This window comes from Miscanthus floridulus, chromosome 14, assembly GCF_019320115.1.
Source record: "Miscanthus floridulus cultivar M001 chromosome 14, ASM1932011v1, whole genome shotgun sequence".
Lineage (NCBI taxonomy): Eukaryota > Viridiplantae > Streptophyta > Magnoliopsida > Poales > Poaceae > Miscanthus > Miscanthus floridulus.
The window spans coordinates 30,092,793-30,109,430 of NC_089593.1; the positions used below are offsets into that span (position 1 = coordinate 30,092,793).

Below are 16,638 nucleotides of genomic sequence, written 5' to 3' on the forward strand. Positions count from 1 at the left end.
CAAATCAATAATTTTCTTTTCTCCTGTCCTAGTATAAAAAATATGTATGAAACTTCTTCTCTAGGTCAGCCCAATTGGCAATGGAGTTAACTGGCAATGATGAAAACCAAGTAAAGGCTGGTCCTGACAGAGACAAGGAGAAGAAACGAACTCGATGGGACTCTTCAATGGATGCTTTGCCCAATTGTTTAAGATACCGACTGACATGTTCTATTGTGCTTGTGCTATCTTGGCCAATGAATTTAGTAAACTCTAGGAGTCTGTAATTTGTAAGAAGAGCAACCAAATCATACCACTCTAGATATGGACATTTGTATGAGAAGGTCTACCCTTTTGGCTTCAAACCAAATTGATTCTTTAGCATCTTGGTCACTCTAAGCAACAACTCATCAGCATTTGAATTTAGATTTCTCTGCAATTGCTGACCCATCTGTGGATAAAAATTTTGGGTACCTTGACACCCCAAATTTGGAATCATGTGAAGGGTGTTGTAATCTGTGCCATAATGATATCATTGTGGAATCTCTATCTGCTGGGTCCTTTGCTGGTTTGCTGCTTGAAGTCTCTGGTTATGGATGTTATGATCTATATCTCTAGGAATCCTTTGAACTAATGGCACTATTTTTTGAGCCGACGATGATATTTGGCCTGATGTGCCAAAATTAACCATCTAGTTCTGACCTTGCCTTGTCGGCTGTTGCACATGCTGCACTGATGATCTAGGATTATACTGTATCTAATTAGCAGTAGCACCTTGAACTTGCTTAGATGAATTCTGAACTGCCTGGACATATTCATTACCAGCTGGTGCTGCTTCTTGATAGCTAGTACCGGCTTGATTAGTCCTCTAAGTCGATAGATGTGGAATATTGTAGTAAACTGGCCCAACCTGATCAATCGGATATCCATGAAACTCCTATTTCATGGTGTCGTGGAATATGTTTAGGAAATTGTATTATGGTTTAATATGGCATCGTGAACAAATTTGTTTACAGCTTCTACAAAGAAAAGCATGTCTTCAGCTTCATCTGCATCTGTTTGCCCATGCAACAGAACTCTTGGTAGTGGATATTTCTAAACAACTTTATTGTCACGTGTCATGGTGGAGGACAACAAACACTTGTTCTGAAATTCTTCTATAGCTTTACTGATGACATCTTTATCTTCATCAGGTAAGTCTTCATAAGGCACCATAAGGATGTCACTGTTGTTATTAGTCGCCATGACGATCATGGGGTCCCACCGAGGATGCCACAACATGTGTCTGTGCAAAAACATGTCGATGCACCGAGCACACAGCAAGCCGGAAGAATCTACTTGATAGAGCAAGGCTAGAGATCCGCTTGGCTTCAATGCAAGGACTAGTCAACCCTGTGAATTCCTCCCGATGGCATGCCAGTCAATTTGACCAGCAATTGACAAGGAGAGAAAGTTTATCAGTAATTCAAGGTGAAACATGCCAGTCTTGCCCAGACAGTTCCAAGTGTGCCACTTCGGGAGCAGCTAGTGTTAGCCCACTGGATCTTCAGCACGGAGATGTCCGACCACTCGCTAATGTTGCCGAACACGCACTAGTGATGCCGACCATGAACTATCGTTGTCCTCCATCTAGTCATAGTGTGTGGTCGGACAATCGTTAGTCGTGGTCGGCTAGCGCTGGTGAGTGGTCGGCAACACCGGTGATCCTATGGGCCAACAGCCAGACGGGAAAAATCGATCGAATAGCCGACACGAGAAGAAAATCGGCTGTTAAGGACTATAACACTCGTAGGTTGTGATTATTTTTATGATGACGAATATGATGCACATAGATGTAAGTAAAATCATTAACTAGACAAAATATAACCAGTATGAAGCATTGAGCCGATGAGTCTGATGAGAAAGGATATAACATGCAAACAAATCGATTGTCTAGTATGAATAGTTGTACAAACTGCTCTGAATCTAATCCGCTATCATCAATAGTGAGGATTGACCGGATAGATGCAGCTATGATGATAACAACAAACTAAAGCCAAAGAATTCACAAAACCATCCATACCCTGACAGGTTTCTAAAAGACATGCTATATCTATGAAGGCGCAGGCGAATCGGCTAAAAGAGCCGATTCCGATAGAAAAAGGGTCACATCATGTGAACAATCGATTATTCAATATGAGTAGGCCTATCAACTCCTCAAACCTAACCTATCATCTTTAATAGTGGGGTTCGACTAGATCGATGGCAGCCATAATAAAGATAACATATTAAATCTTTAAGGAAAACGGATCTACTCATATTTAATAGGATCATGAAGACATACAATGAGCATTAAAGTGCAGGCGATCGGCTATTTAGCCGATGCAGGCATAGCAAACAGCTAAGGTCACACTTGATCAGGAACAAATCTACCAACTAGCATCCTCCAATCTAAAGTGCCATTAGTGGGGACCGACCGGATCGTTGCAGCCATAATAGCGAACTATAGACCAGATTTAACTAGCCAGCAAACCTCTTAAGATCATACGTACCTTAACCGCATACTATGCATGATCAAGATCGAGATAGAACAACCAATAAAATGTAACCCATCGCTCAAAGTAAGAAATATCGTATTGTCACAAAGCAAACGATGGACTAAAAGGATATGAGGCTGATCTAGTTCGATCTTGATCGGACAGGTTGATGTTGTTGAAAAACTATTGATAGTAAAAACATCAGCAAGATCGGTTACTTGATGAATCTACCCGAAGGACACCACCCTTAGGTAGAGCCAATAACTTGACCTAAATCTAATTTAAGTAGTGGAGGTCAAATTAACCGATGCAGCCGTACTTGAACTAGATAAAGATCGACAACTAGCTTATACTAGAGCTCGCAGTGGAGGTCGAACTTAACCGATACAGCCTTACTAGCCAAAGTATAAGCCATGACGGTACTTATAGATAAGCTGGAGGTTGGCCGGACAGATGCAGCCCTGCTTATTGAAGAACTCGCCGAGATCTACACTACTCCTACTCCTAAGGGTTGGCACGGAGCCGAAAAAAGTAATTTGTATTGATTGATTGGATGTCCCTTTTACCATAGCCTGGGTCCAATATTTATACCCGGAACCTAAGCATGAATCCTACTTAAGTACGACCCATTGCAATCTCTGGCATAAGATAAAATAGTCCTAATTTAAGATAAATTAGACCCTAATCTTTCTCTTTTTGTAGAGTCCGACATGTTTTTCCCGACGCCAACCATAGCTTTTTGTCGTTATCTGCTGGCATGATCTGAAGAGAGCCGATTCCAGCAGCTGCATTTGAATCAGCTGATCTCGACCCTTATGCAATCGATTCCTTGATGACATAATCTTGGAAGCTTTGAGTTCCTGCATTCTTCTTCCCAAATTTTGGTATAAACAGCAACTAACCTGTGCCAAACATGTGTTATATAATTAAGCAGCATAACAATAGTAACCACGGCCAATTATTTTATCATTCTCATAACCATTCTACTTGCCATTAATCACTATGATAGAAGGAAGCTTAGTCAAGTTTCTAACTATCCAGGAGAGACGGTGATTCGAATCGATTGCAACCAGCTGGGCAGTATTCCTAACACAAACCCAGACATACCTACGCTAAGGTAGTCTTAGGTCACCTTTGGTACAACTTAGGTACACATGTCGCGGTTTGATCAGCGCCACACAACTAGGGACAACCTAGCTACTAGGACGGTCAGGCCCAGCCTGCCCTTGGGCTCATGTCTAGCTTCCCGCACATCCTTACTACCATCCAGAGTGCGCACTTTTACAGAACGACTCCTGGCCTAAGTTGAGCTACTCGGCTTCATGGTCGTAACAAGTTATCTGTCCAGCTAAGTGAGAGGCATGCATTCAAAATGACCGAGGACCAACAATGACGCGGTCCTTAATTGACACAAATAGAATCACCTGAGTTTCCCCTACTACATAGACTTTGTCCGGCCTCCATTTACATACTCCCATGGTTCTTTTACATGATAGCAAATATAGCCAACCATGACTTGGTATCCATCTATATCTCGTAGGTGACAGAAACTCACCCAACTTCTACCAACTAAGCATTGCTAAGCATTTATTCGATCCTGGACCTACATAGGGTTCAAGGGATATTTCTGGACAAGGAAATTATATGCATCAAGTGTTTTCAATCAACCCCTATAACCTAATGCATCAGACATAAAAGGACTAAAGTTGATATTTGTAAGACATAGGAGGCTTAGAATGCTCTGGGGCTTGCCTTTCAAGTAAGACGAGGGCTTATGGTCCGAGCACTTAGGTAAATCTTTCAGAACCTGTTCTTTGCCTTCTGGAGCTATTGGTTGTTGGGCCTCCTGCTGGTCCTCCTCTTCTACTGCCTTGAACTCCAAAAGCGTTATTCCCTCCTGACAATCCTATATGCATGAGCACGCAATAAGATACAAATAATGCATAGGTGATGATATGAATGACAGGATTAAGTATTTAGCGATGCACCTGAACAATCTATTAAGAGAATAGCAATACTTTATTTTATTGAGTAGGTGCAGATCCCTTTTCTAGTAGATAAGTTTCAGTTTACTAAGTAGGTGCATATAGTAAAGCAACATACACTCACCATGTTCTAGCAACCTAAGATAGAGTTGCTCATCCTCATTAAGAGGTCTATCACCTGTAGATAACAACTTATCTTAATTAGCCTAATCATCAAATTTAATAAGCATCATGCTAATACAAAGCAAACAATTCAAGAACTAGATGCAATTGAATTATAGAGCAATAAATATATAACTACATATACTCAATCAAAATTGGTCCCAACCAACTGTACTAACAGATGATATACATCACCAACATGTTGAAAGGTATAATGGTTGGACCTAAATCAATTGTATATAAGCCTTTATTAATTTATTTAATTTGGATGAAAATTGGAACTTCTACTTCTATTGCACAAAAAATACTAGAAAAATTACAGTATCTCATACATGCTCTCAAGAGGCCAATGTTAAAATTTCATGCCATTTGGAAATGTATAGCAGCCTCTACAAAAATGACAAGTTACATGCTTCATAGCAACTTAAATAGGTTTAGCATAGTGAAAAGTATAAAAAAGCAGATTTCATATTTTTCTTACATTCCTCATAATACAAGTATACTGTGAAAATTAATTTATGTCCATAGGTTACATATATTTACCACAATTAATTTCACAAGAACTAGCATTTTATTAAAGCAAAATAAGAAATCCTCTTACAAGCATGCTAACTCGAGGTTTAACATTTTTCCAAATTCCATCATGTCAAAATAAGACTAGCAAAATTGGAAGTAACATTTTTAGCATCTCCCAAACTTAAGTTATGCAATTTTCAAGATTAATATGAATAAACAAAATAATTTAAACAACATATAAAACTATTGCACATAGCAAGTTTCATATTTTTAACAGATAGTACTCATCAAGATGAATCCAACAAAATTTGGTTCACTCAATTTGGATACTCCTAGAATTAGTTATGAATTTTTCAAGTTTGCATCTATATCTAGAAATCATTTAGAGAAAATAAAAATTGTTTAAACGCTACGCGCACACAACTCAGTGTACCCGCTGCCACTAACGCCTGGGCCCCATGCTCAACCGGTCCCATGCATCAGCCGCACAGCACAGGGTTGCGATTTGACCAGCGAAGAACTCGTCGACGGCGAGGTCTTCGGCGGTGCGGTCGATACCGATGTGCTCCCCTTGACATTATGCATCGGATAGGCCAGATGGTTGAGCCAATTACGGTCTCTAGCTAGGGTAGCAGCGGTAATGGCGGATGGCGGCATGGTGCAGTGGTGCTCCGACCATCTCCGGCCATGGCATCGGTAGCTACAGCCTAGTTTAGTTTCCTGGGTGGTCGACGAAGATCTAGGGTTAGGGTTAGGGTTCTAGGATGCGTTGATGAGGCATGGCCTAGTGCGTGGTGGCATGGCGGCATTGCACTTTCCCCAATCAGTGGGCACGCGCAAGAGGAAGAGAGAGCGAGTGAGGGTGAGGGTGGGCGACCAGCAGCGATGCAACATCTTTCTCCCCTCCCTAGCCTAACGAACGGGGCTGGCGCCGATGTACGGCCGCCACGCGGGCACGCATGATGCCAGAACCAGGTACCCAAATATCCAAAAACTGAGAAGTCTACCAAGCAACACTCGGTGTATTTCGTCAGTGAAATTCTACATGATGCCAGAACCAGGTACCCAAATATCCAAAAACTGTTATATGTTGTATTGATGTCTTCTCACAAGCTTAAGCATTGTTTCTTAAGTCACAAGATCAAAGTGGTTTCTTCATACCCACTCAGTACCATTGCTCACAATTGAGGTGCCATTGGTAGAATCACTCAATGGTCGGTCAAGGTAGGACTAGTACAACATAGAATTCGTGCCTAGGACAGCGATGAAGACATGCCCTCATTGATTTTGTCGCATAATGGACAAACTCCAAACATGAGGAGGTGGCTCAAAACCTAGAGCACTGGTTGATGTTCTACGATGAAGCAAAATGCAAAAAATGGCACAAGGGCTAGAGTCAGTCTTGATCTCTCCAGAAGGGGATGCCATGAGGTATGCAATTCAGATTGATTTTACTGACCCTACTCCAACTAACAATATCGCCTGAGTATGAGGGTGTTGGTGGTCCTTAACAACCAAATCCAACCACCAATTAATATCTAAAATGGGAGAAATAAACAAACTTATAACACATATGCTTTTATTATTGACATAGTTCCACTTGTATTGGAAGAATCATGTTTTGTAGGACATATATTTGAATATAAGTGGAAAACAAGACAAAAGGCACAATTCGAAAAGTGTAAAGTAGAAATGTGCAATGGAATAAAAGGAGAAAGCCCACCTACATGCCAAACCTAGGGCCAAGCACCGACGTGGGATCCACCTAGGCCTAGCCTAGGACCCACCAGAGCAAGGCCGAGCACCGAGTGGGCTGGCCCAGGGTATGGCTGCACCTCCCCTAGCACACCTTAGCCCCACCTCGCTTTGGTGGTTGCATGGCGGTTTAGGCTAGTTTCCTATTTTTATTGGTGCCAAACCGACCTCACTCTAGTATAAGTAAATGGGTGAACTATCCTTCAACACACACACACACACACACCATTTGAGCCTCTACACCTCCACTTCTCTACTTGTACTCTCTTATATTTTTAGTAGTATTTTGGAGCTAGCAAGAGCTATCAAGGAGAGCTTGGTTCCTTGGAAGAAAGGATCTTTGGTATGAATAATATGAAGAGTTCTTCCAAAGTCTTGCTCTCATTTTATCCATGTAGTAGTGCTATTGAACTAGAGTATAGTTTTCATGTTATAATCTTTACATATGAACTAGCATATAGTTTCTATGTTATGAACTTAACAAGTAAAACATTATGCTTAATCATTCATATAACTTGTACGATTAGAAGTAGAGCTAAGTTGAGGTGGCGGTTCATCGTTCCTTTGGGTTTTCCCATGTCCTTGCTTGTCAATCCATAGGGTCGAGTCCTAGGAGGATATGGGTAGTTTCCTTATACACGGGTGTGGTGCTCAGGTGCACGGGAACCTTATGATATGACGGTACTCCACGGTTAAGGGGTAGGCTACAGATGGTGATAGCCCTATCCCTCCCTTGTAATCCCCCATGTTTGGGTATTGTGTAAGAGTTTTAAAGTCTCTTGCGCTTGCTGGTAGACTAGTGCTTCAGAGATCTCTCCGTCCATCTTACACTTAGGTCTACCTCTAACCATGTATTTGTATGATCATCAACTGTTCTTGGCATGGCTATATTAGAATAAGCCTACTCCACTTAGGAACATTCTTTTATTCTTTGTTTCTCTTTTATCCTTGAGGTTGGCCCAAGTGTGTGTGCAATATCCTGAAAATACCTGTTTTTATCCCTGTTATAAACTATGGTTCACTATGCATGTATGTAATCTTGTTCATGTATATGCTAGAATCTTTGCACCATGCCTTCCTTTGGGAAAATATAAATAATGATACCTTGAATACTTTCAGGTGAAATGCTACAACGATAGATCCATATGCTTGTGAATATTGTTTCTGTAATCATTAAGACCTATCGTGTTGGTGTTCCTTGGTGGTGTTGCTAAGATTTATCCAAATCGTAGTGATGGTGCTAACAAATACCAATAGGCATTTCTAGTGCTATTGCCAGGAATGGATTCCATCTCCAAACTTGGTGATTGCGCTAAGAAATGCCAATAAGCATTTCTAGCATCATTGCTTGGGAAGGCATAGGTTAAAAGAATCTAGTAGGACAAGATCATGATCGCATGCATGAATGGTAGCCATAGTTTATGCAGGCTAACTCTACTTTTTTCTCCTGATTATGGATGAAAATAGGATAGTGTATGACCGGTTTTGTTCTGCCAAAAAACTACACCGATAATCCAGAGGACTCTTGAGGAAGAATAGGTCTCATACCACTTCTTCCTCCGCTACTCCTCCGACAAGCGAACTAGTCAACCCTGCACCACCTGCTACTACCGTTATGTCCAAGTCACTCCGTGACTATGCCACCACCGCTGTTGCCAATGAGCCCGTTGGGCCCACTATCAACACAGGTACTGGAAACTTTGAGCTTCGGATAGGCCTGATAACAATGGTGCAGGCAAACTAGTTCTATGGTTTGCCTAGTGCAGATGCAAGTGTGCACCTTCAGTACTTCCTTGAGTTGTGCGACACCATCGTCATAAAAGACATCGCACCAACAAGCATCAGGCTCCATCTATTTCCCTTCTCCCTCACGGGGAAGAAGAAACAATGGTTTTATAAGGAAAAGGAAGTCATCAACACATGGGACAAATGTTCCACGGCGTTCCTCATGAAATTCTTCCCCATGGGCAAAACCAATGCCTTGAGGGGGAAAATTTCAACTTTCTAGCAAAATTCCATGGAATCTATCCTTGAGGCATCGGAGAGGCTGTAGGATTACATCCAAGCCTGCCCACACCACAAGATAGAGAATTGGCTCATGCTCTAGAACTTCTATGAGGGGCTGATGCCCATGTCAAAGGGGCACATCGATACCGCTGCTGGAGGCTGCGTTTCTTTCTGTCATAATATGGTCCTAGGGTAACCTCACCGACCATATATCTAGGCCCATCAATAGAGGATAATCAAGGAGGAAGCCTACGAGGACTAGGTGCAACTACCAACTTGGAGATCACGACATATCAAGGATATCTGCCGCCATCATAGCTATGGTAGGATAGAATTTATTTGTTGTAACTAAAAGGATCAAGATGCCCAAGAGGGGGGGTTGAATTGGGCTAATTCTAAATTTCTTTGCAATAATTAAGCCCTACGGTTAGCCCAATTAACCCCTTGTGCCTAGAAAGTGTTTCTAATGTTCTACCACACAAAAAATCTTGCAACCTAAGTTCCAATCCTACTCTAGCATGGCAATTCTATGACTGTAAAGACAAGAATTGAATTGCTTAGAGTAAATGCTCAAAGTAAAGAGAGAAGGAGGAACACGACGATGTTTTGCTAAGGTATCAGAGAGTCGCCACTCCCCACTAGTCCTCGTTGGAGCACCCGCGCAAGGGTGTAGCTCCCCCTTGATCCATGCAAGGATCAAGTGCTCTCTATGGGTTGATTCTTTGACACTTTGTCACGGTGAATCACCCACAACCGCTCACAACTTAAGTTGGGTCATCCACAAGCTCTCCAGATGATCACCAAGCTCCCAATCACCACCGAGCCAGTCTAGGTGATGGCGATCACCAAGAGTAACAAGCAAAAACTCTCACTTGACCACGACAAGCCTTAATGGGAACGGTGGATGCACACTTTGCTACTCTTGCTTTCACTAATGAGGGCTCTCTTTGGGATTCTCAAATCTCAATCACCTCACTAGGACCTTGCTCTTCTTGGCACTCTCAAAGGTGTTTCTCAGCTATTGGAATAAGCAAAAGAGCCCCCACACATGAGTGGAGGAAGTATTTATAACACCGGCTGCAAAACTGAACCATTATGTGCCTCTGCGGGGTGACCGGAAGCTCCAGTCATGTTGACCGGACGCTTCGGTCTATTCTCCCTGAACTCCAGTGTTTAAGTTGTGACTGGACGCGTCCTGATCGAGATTTACCATCTCTAGAACCTTACTAGAGTCGACCAGACTGCTGGCCCTCAGCGTCTGGTCACTTCACCTCTCAGCGTCCGGTTGCACCAGACAAAATCACCTTGGTCAAATGAACTGACCGAACTCTGAGCCAACAGTTCGGTCACTCCAGAACCAGCGTCCGGTCAGTATTCGACCCTCCATTCACTTCCAACTCTCGATCATACGTGAATGATGTTTGCTCCATTGGATCTAAGGGCTATTTTGGAGCTACCTAGTGCTAGATTTAGCAAGTGTGCACCACACCTAACTCACTAGACTCTTCTAGGTCAAGCTACCCGTCCATACCCCCTTAATAGTATGGCCAAAGGAAAAAACAAAGTCCTAAACTACTCTAAGTGTCACTTCAATCCAATCGACACTTAGAACTAGTCCATCCTTAACCTTGTTGTCCATCCTTTGAAAACTGAAACGATTTCCATCATAGGGGCATGCCAACCATGGATTGCCCAATCGATCTCCATTACCATGACCTAACTTAATTGCCTCTACAAAATACATGTTAGTCATAGTAATCACGTATTGTCATTAATCACCGAAACCCAACTAGGGGACTAGATGCTTTCAATCTCCCCCTTTTTAGTGATTGATGACAATACTACCTCGAGTATGTGAAAGAGATGAGGTTTTTAACATACTTGGATCATATAAGCTTTTGACAATAAGAACAAAAGAGTTAGGCAAGCTTATATGACCCAAGCCAACATGATGTACTCAAAGGATATGAAATAGACATGAGTACAAGTAATAGAGCTCATTTGCATCGGAGTAAACCGCGGAAGCAAAGCAAATGAGCACAACACAAGTGATATGACATATAAATAATTCAAAATAGAGAGCACACATGTCATATATCATGATCATGTAGATATCACTATCACATAAATATAGTTTGATGCATAAAAAGTAAACACACGACGAATGCATAATAGTGTATCACACATAAAAACTCCAAATGTAATAGATAAGCTAATAAATAATCTAAGCTCCCCCTAGATAAGTCACTCCCCCTAAGTCTAACATACTCGATTCCTCTCCCCCTTTGGCGTCAAACACCAAAACCTAAGGGTCGATCGGTAGAGCTACAGTGGACGAGCTGGGCACTGAGGTACGAGGAGCGAGTTGGAACTACATGCCATCATCATCTAATCCTGAGCTCTAAGCTGTCTGACCCTCTGTAGCTGGAACCGATGCTGAAGCGGTCTCGGTCAGATCAGGGATTGGAGCTGCTGTAGACTGTGTAATTATGACTGTAGCAGTCGGCTCTGATGATGCCTCTGAGGAAGGGAGCGTCTCTGTAGTCTCGGTAATAGGTGCAACTATGGAAGGACTTGGGACATGTAAGTATGGCGGAGTAGGCTGCCCTGTCAACTCATTGAAGGAAGCAACAAGGCTCCTAGACACTGTAGTCTTTGGCACAAGTAGCGAGGACGTCTGCGCCGGTGTGAAGCCCGTCTGAAAAGGTGTGAACTGCAGGGCTAGCATGGACAAAGCAAACCACTAGGACACCTGCTCTATAGGTGAAGCAAACTATGCTGGCAGCTATCCCAGACTCTGAAGCGCACTAGGCTGTAATGCTGGAGTCATAGAAGTGATGACAGGCTAGCCTATCTGAGGTGAAGGCTGTGGCGGTGGAGCCCCAATAGCTATCACAACATACTGCATGAACCCAAGTAGCTACTGCTTCATGAGGAGCTGCTACTGATACATGGCCTGCTGCTGCTGCTGTATAGCCTGCTGCTACTGCTGGATCGCCTACTGCTATCACTAGAACTCATCCTACCGAGTCTAGAACTGTGCAAAAGTAGCAATGGACTCCTATGTCTGGCGAGCCTGATCCTACCTCATCTGCTCAAGTATGGCAAGTAGAGCGGGGTCTATCTACGGTGCAGGTGGAGCTGAACTAGAGCTACCGGCCTCAGCATCATGTCATCATGGAGGCATCTATGGAATAGCCTAGTAGTCATCATTTGAGTTGTCACTAGGGTCGCTATCTAGGTCATCATTTCTTTTAATACTCTTGATGTGATTCAACAATTATCTAGGTCAAATAATTCAGTTAATAAAATCTGTCTAGAAAGTAAACATTTCAGACAGCAAATTTCTTACATAAAAAAATCTTGAACCCTAAGGCCGATGACTATGAAAATTTAACACAATGTAGATAAGTAAGTTATCTACAACTTTGTTATTAACAAGTTTTACAGAAAAGACAATTATCAACATGAAATTATCCACACAACTGAAACTATACATGCAGCCATTCATTTAAATTATAAAGCAATAATTAACAAGTAAGGCTTAGAAGCAATTAGTGGTATGCTCCGTTGCATACCACTAATTGCTTCTAAGCCTTACTATTAACATCAACAGTTCATATGCATCACAAGCACCATATAAAACATCATGGTCAATCACAATTTAATTATTTAAATGCCTTTATTAATTTAATTAGAAAATTAGGGGAAATAATAAACATATACTGAATATGCACAATGAATTCTCATAAAATTACAGTAGCTTCCTAGTGCTCACAATAGACTACTGTAAAAATTTCATACCATTTGGACATGTATAATATCCTATACAAAAATGACAAGCTAGCAAGGTCTATTTTAGTGAAAATGGTTAACCCTATAGAAAAATGTCCAAAAATAGATTCTATATTTTTCTTAGCTTCATAATAGTACCATAATACTGTACAAAAATGTGCAGGGCAAAATGTTACTAATTTTTATCCCTATAATTTTCCTCAGAAAACACCATTTATTAATAGATAAATAGAAAGATCATATTTAAATCAAGTTTATTGCAAGCTTATATTTTTTCCTAGCTAGAGCATGTCAATACAAGACCAGCAAAATTAGAATCAAAATTTTATCACATTCCTAGCTCAAGTTACACATTTTACAAAATTGTAAACATTCAAAAAGCACTTATCTAGCCATATTTTACTCACCAATAAAAATACTAGAAACTGTACATCTCATATTTTTATAAAATACTACACTTCATAAGGAACACAAAAAAATTTGGTTCACCAAAAATGAACTTCTACAACTCAACTTATGATTTTTCAAAGTTAGTACAAAAATCTGTAAAAGAAATAACAGAAACCCTAAATAGCAGTCGCTGACAGAGGGGACCCACGGGTCAGCAGGGTCCACCCATCAGTGAGCCAAAGCAAAGCATGGCGGTTTGACCGACGCTATCTCACCAATGGTGAGATCTCCGGTGAAACCAACCGCACCAACATGACCTACTCACTAAGCCGCATCGAATACATAGATGGTGGCAGCGCAGATGCAACGGAGCATGCTCGTCACCGGCCATGGTGGCACGGTGGTGCTGCGCAGAGGTGCGCCAGCTGGCTCCATCCACGGCAAGGCCAAGCGAGGAGCGCATGTGAACCATGGTGATGACTCAAACCTATCTAGCCTATCTAGGGTTCGGGTGGAAGCACCGGTGAGGGTGTCCACATGCGCGGCGGTGCGGCGGTGAGAGCGCGACGGCGTTGTGCGTCATGTTCTATGCCGACGAGGCATCCATTCATGGTGAGGTCATGCCACTAGCTAGTCTACACCCTAACCAAGCTCTAACGTGTGGAATCAAAAGCACTACACACACGAGCCAAGTAGTGGTGAGCTTGCCATGGAGGCGGCCATGGAAGCTAAGCTCTTTGGCAGGGGACATAAACGGCGATTTCGCCCTCACTGTAGCTCGTCTGGCATAGCAAACGCATCGAGGTGGTAGAGGGGAACATGGCAAAGCTAGCTATGAGATGGAGGCGGCAATGGCATGGTGGAGCAGGTGGTAGGCGATGGCTGAGTGGTGTGGGTGCTCAAAGGCGCTCAGCTCTCCGCGGCAGGAGCGAGAGAGGGCAGTGGAGAGGGAGAGAGTGAGCGCGTGAGTGTGAAATGAGGCGCGAGGCTTCGCAGATAACATGCGCCAGCGAGCTGCGGTGAGGGCCCAACATCAGCCAATGGTGGCCACGCGGCGGCCTATCTCTACCCACGGTCGGCCACCGCGGTGTTCATCAGCACCCGATGGTGAATCTGACAGCATGTTTTCCATCCCTTCAAAATCCTAAACGGTGGTGAGTTAGTGACCAAGTCCTGAATAAGAGTTGGAGATCTACATATGAGCTAGAAACTTGATTTAGAAATCAAAGTCTAATTCTCAACGGTTATGGAGTTAGATCACAAAGTTGGTTACGTCGACACTGTCAGTTCAAATGACTTAGCAAAATTTCCTAAGTGCTAAAAATAGTGAAATGTTGATTCTTGTGAGCTAAATTCAAGCATGTTAGGAGCTGAACTAGCCTATGACCCAAAAATAAAAGTTGTTGCTCTAATCAAATATTACAACTTTCCTTTAGTGTACACATCCATGCAAAGGCTCTATGGCATAGTTCAACCTAGGTCAAACATACCACTTTCAAATGATGACTTACACTAGAACTATGACTTAGAGACCAAACTAGCCCTAGTCATGAATACCAAAGTTGTTCATAGTGACATTCTAAACATGTTTAAGTCATTTCTAAAGTCACACAAGCATTTCATACATTGGTTACCTATAATACTTCCCATGTCAACAAGCATATCATCACTTAGGAGCTTAATTAGATAAAGTGGTCTACATGAACATTGTTCCATTAGTCATCCTAAGTGTAGCTAAGGTGCTTTAGTGACCAACATCAACCATTTACACTTATTCACACATGATCATAAGCATACACATATGGAAACATAAAATAACAAGGCATGTTTCACATGTTTCAATTGTACGTTTAATATGTAAAAGCTTATATATGAATGCTCGATGAGTATGCTCATGCAATGCAAGTGAAATTATGCAAGCCTAACACCTAGGTTGTTACAATTGTGTAGGAGTTTTAATGTTTCTTGTGTTTGATGGCAGACCAATGCTCGGAGATCTCTCCGCCCATCTTACACTTAGGTCTAGCTCTAACCATGTAATTTGTATGATCATCAACTGTTCTTAGCACGACTATATTAGAACAAGCCTACTCCGCTTAGGAACATTTTTTTATTCTTTGTTTATCTTTTATCCTTGAGATTGGCCCAAGTGTGTGTCCACTATCATGAAAACACCATTTTTATCCTTGTTATAAATTATGATTCACTATGCAAGTTTGTATTCTTATTCATGTCTATGCTTGAATCTTTACACCATGCCTTCCTTTGGAAAAATATAAATAACGATACCCTGAATGCTTCCAGGTGAAATGCTACTATGATAGATCTGTGCGCTTGCGGATATTGTTTCTATAATCGTTAAGGACTATCGTGTTGGTGTTCCTTGGAGGCATTGCTAAGATTTATCCAAATCTTAGTGATGGTGCTAAGAAATACCAACAAGCATTTCTAGTGTGTTGCCAGGAATGGATTCCATCTCCATACTTGGTGATTGCGCTAGGAAATGTTAATAGAGGGCCTATTAACTAGTTTGCCAATTGCCATACTGAAAGGTCCTAATATGGCTAGAGGGTGTGAATAGCCTATTTAAAAACTCTACAAAGCACTAGAGCAATTGATTAGTATAACAAACGGCATAATGCAATTTTGCTCTAGCTCTACAAGGGTTGCAAGCCACCTATCCAACAATTTTAGTTGCTATGATCACTAGGCACACAATAAGCTAGGTCACTACTCACTAAGCTAGTGAGTTCTCAAAGACTAACTAAAGAGCCACACTAACCAAACTAACAAGCTCTCAAAGACTAATTACACCAAAGACCTTGACAACTAGTTTGCAATGAATAAAAATGAGTGAGTAGGGTGATTATACCGCCGTGTCGAGGAATGAACCAATCACAATATGATGACAACCAATCACCAGGAGAAATTCAATCACAAGAATCACTACTAGAAATATCCACTTCTATGACGAAAATCTTAATGATGAATCTAAAACCGTCATAGAAGATCGCTTTTTATGATGAATATTTTAGTTTCATCGTAGATCAGTGGTGATGATCCTCCAACCCTCCCTATCTATGATGAAATCAGGCATTGTCACAAAAAGCGTCATAGAAGAGCAAAGTGTTTCATCATAGATCACTCGCGTGACCCATATATGATGATCTCCTTTAATATTGTGACGAATAGGGCTTCGCCATTGAACGAATTACACATCTATGACGAACAATATTCGATCTGTAACAAATGGCGCTTTATCATAGATCTCCACATGGTACTTTCTCCATTCGATGTGTACCTATTGGGACCTATAGTTACTCATCCGTGATGCTTGCAATTCGTCATAAAAGTCTCTGTTCGATCCTTTCTCCATGCAATGTCTACCCGTGGGACCCTTTTACATCCGACGTGTACCTGTGGGACCTACAGTTACTCATCCATGGCGCTTGCAATTCATCATAGGAGTCTTCACTCAGTCCTTTCTCCATCCGACATGTACCTATGGGATCCTTCAGCATTCGACCTATGGG

General features: G+C 41.9%; 1 non-coding gene across 1 annotated transcript; it reads right to left on the reverse strand.

Moving 5' to 3' along the window:
- Positions 1-8,891: 8,891 nt before the first annotated feature.
- LOC136506228 (small nucleolar RNA R71) lies at positions 8,892-8,998 on the reverse strand. The gene has a single exon (XR_010771450.1). It is a non-coding gene; the product is annotated as a small nucleolar RNA R71 (small nucleolar RNA).
- Between the last annotated feature and the right edge of the window lie 7,640 nt (positions 8,999-16,638).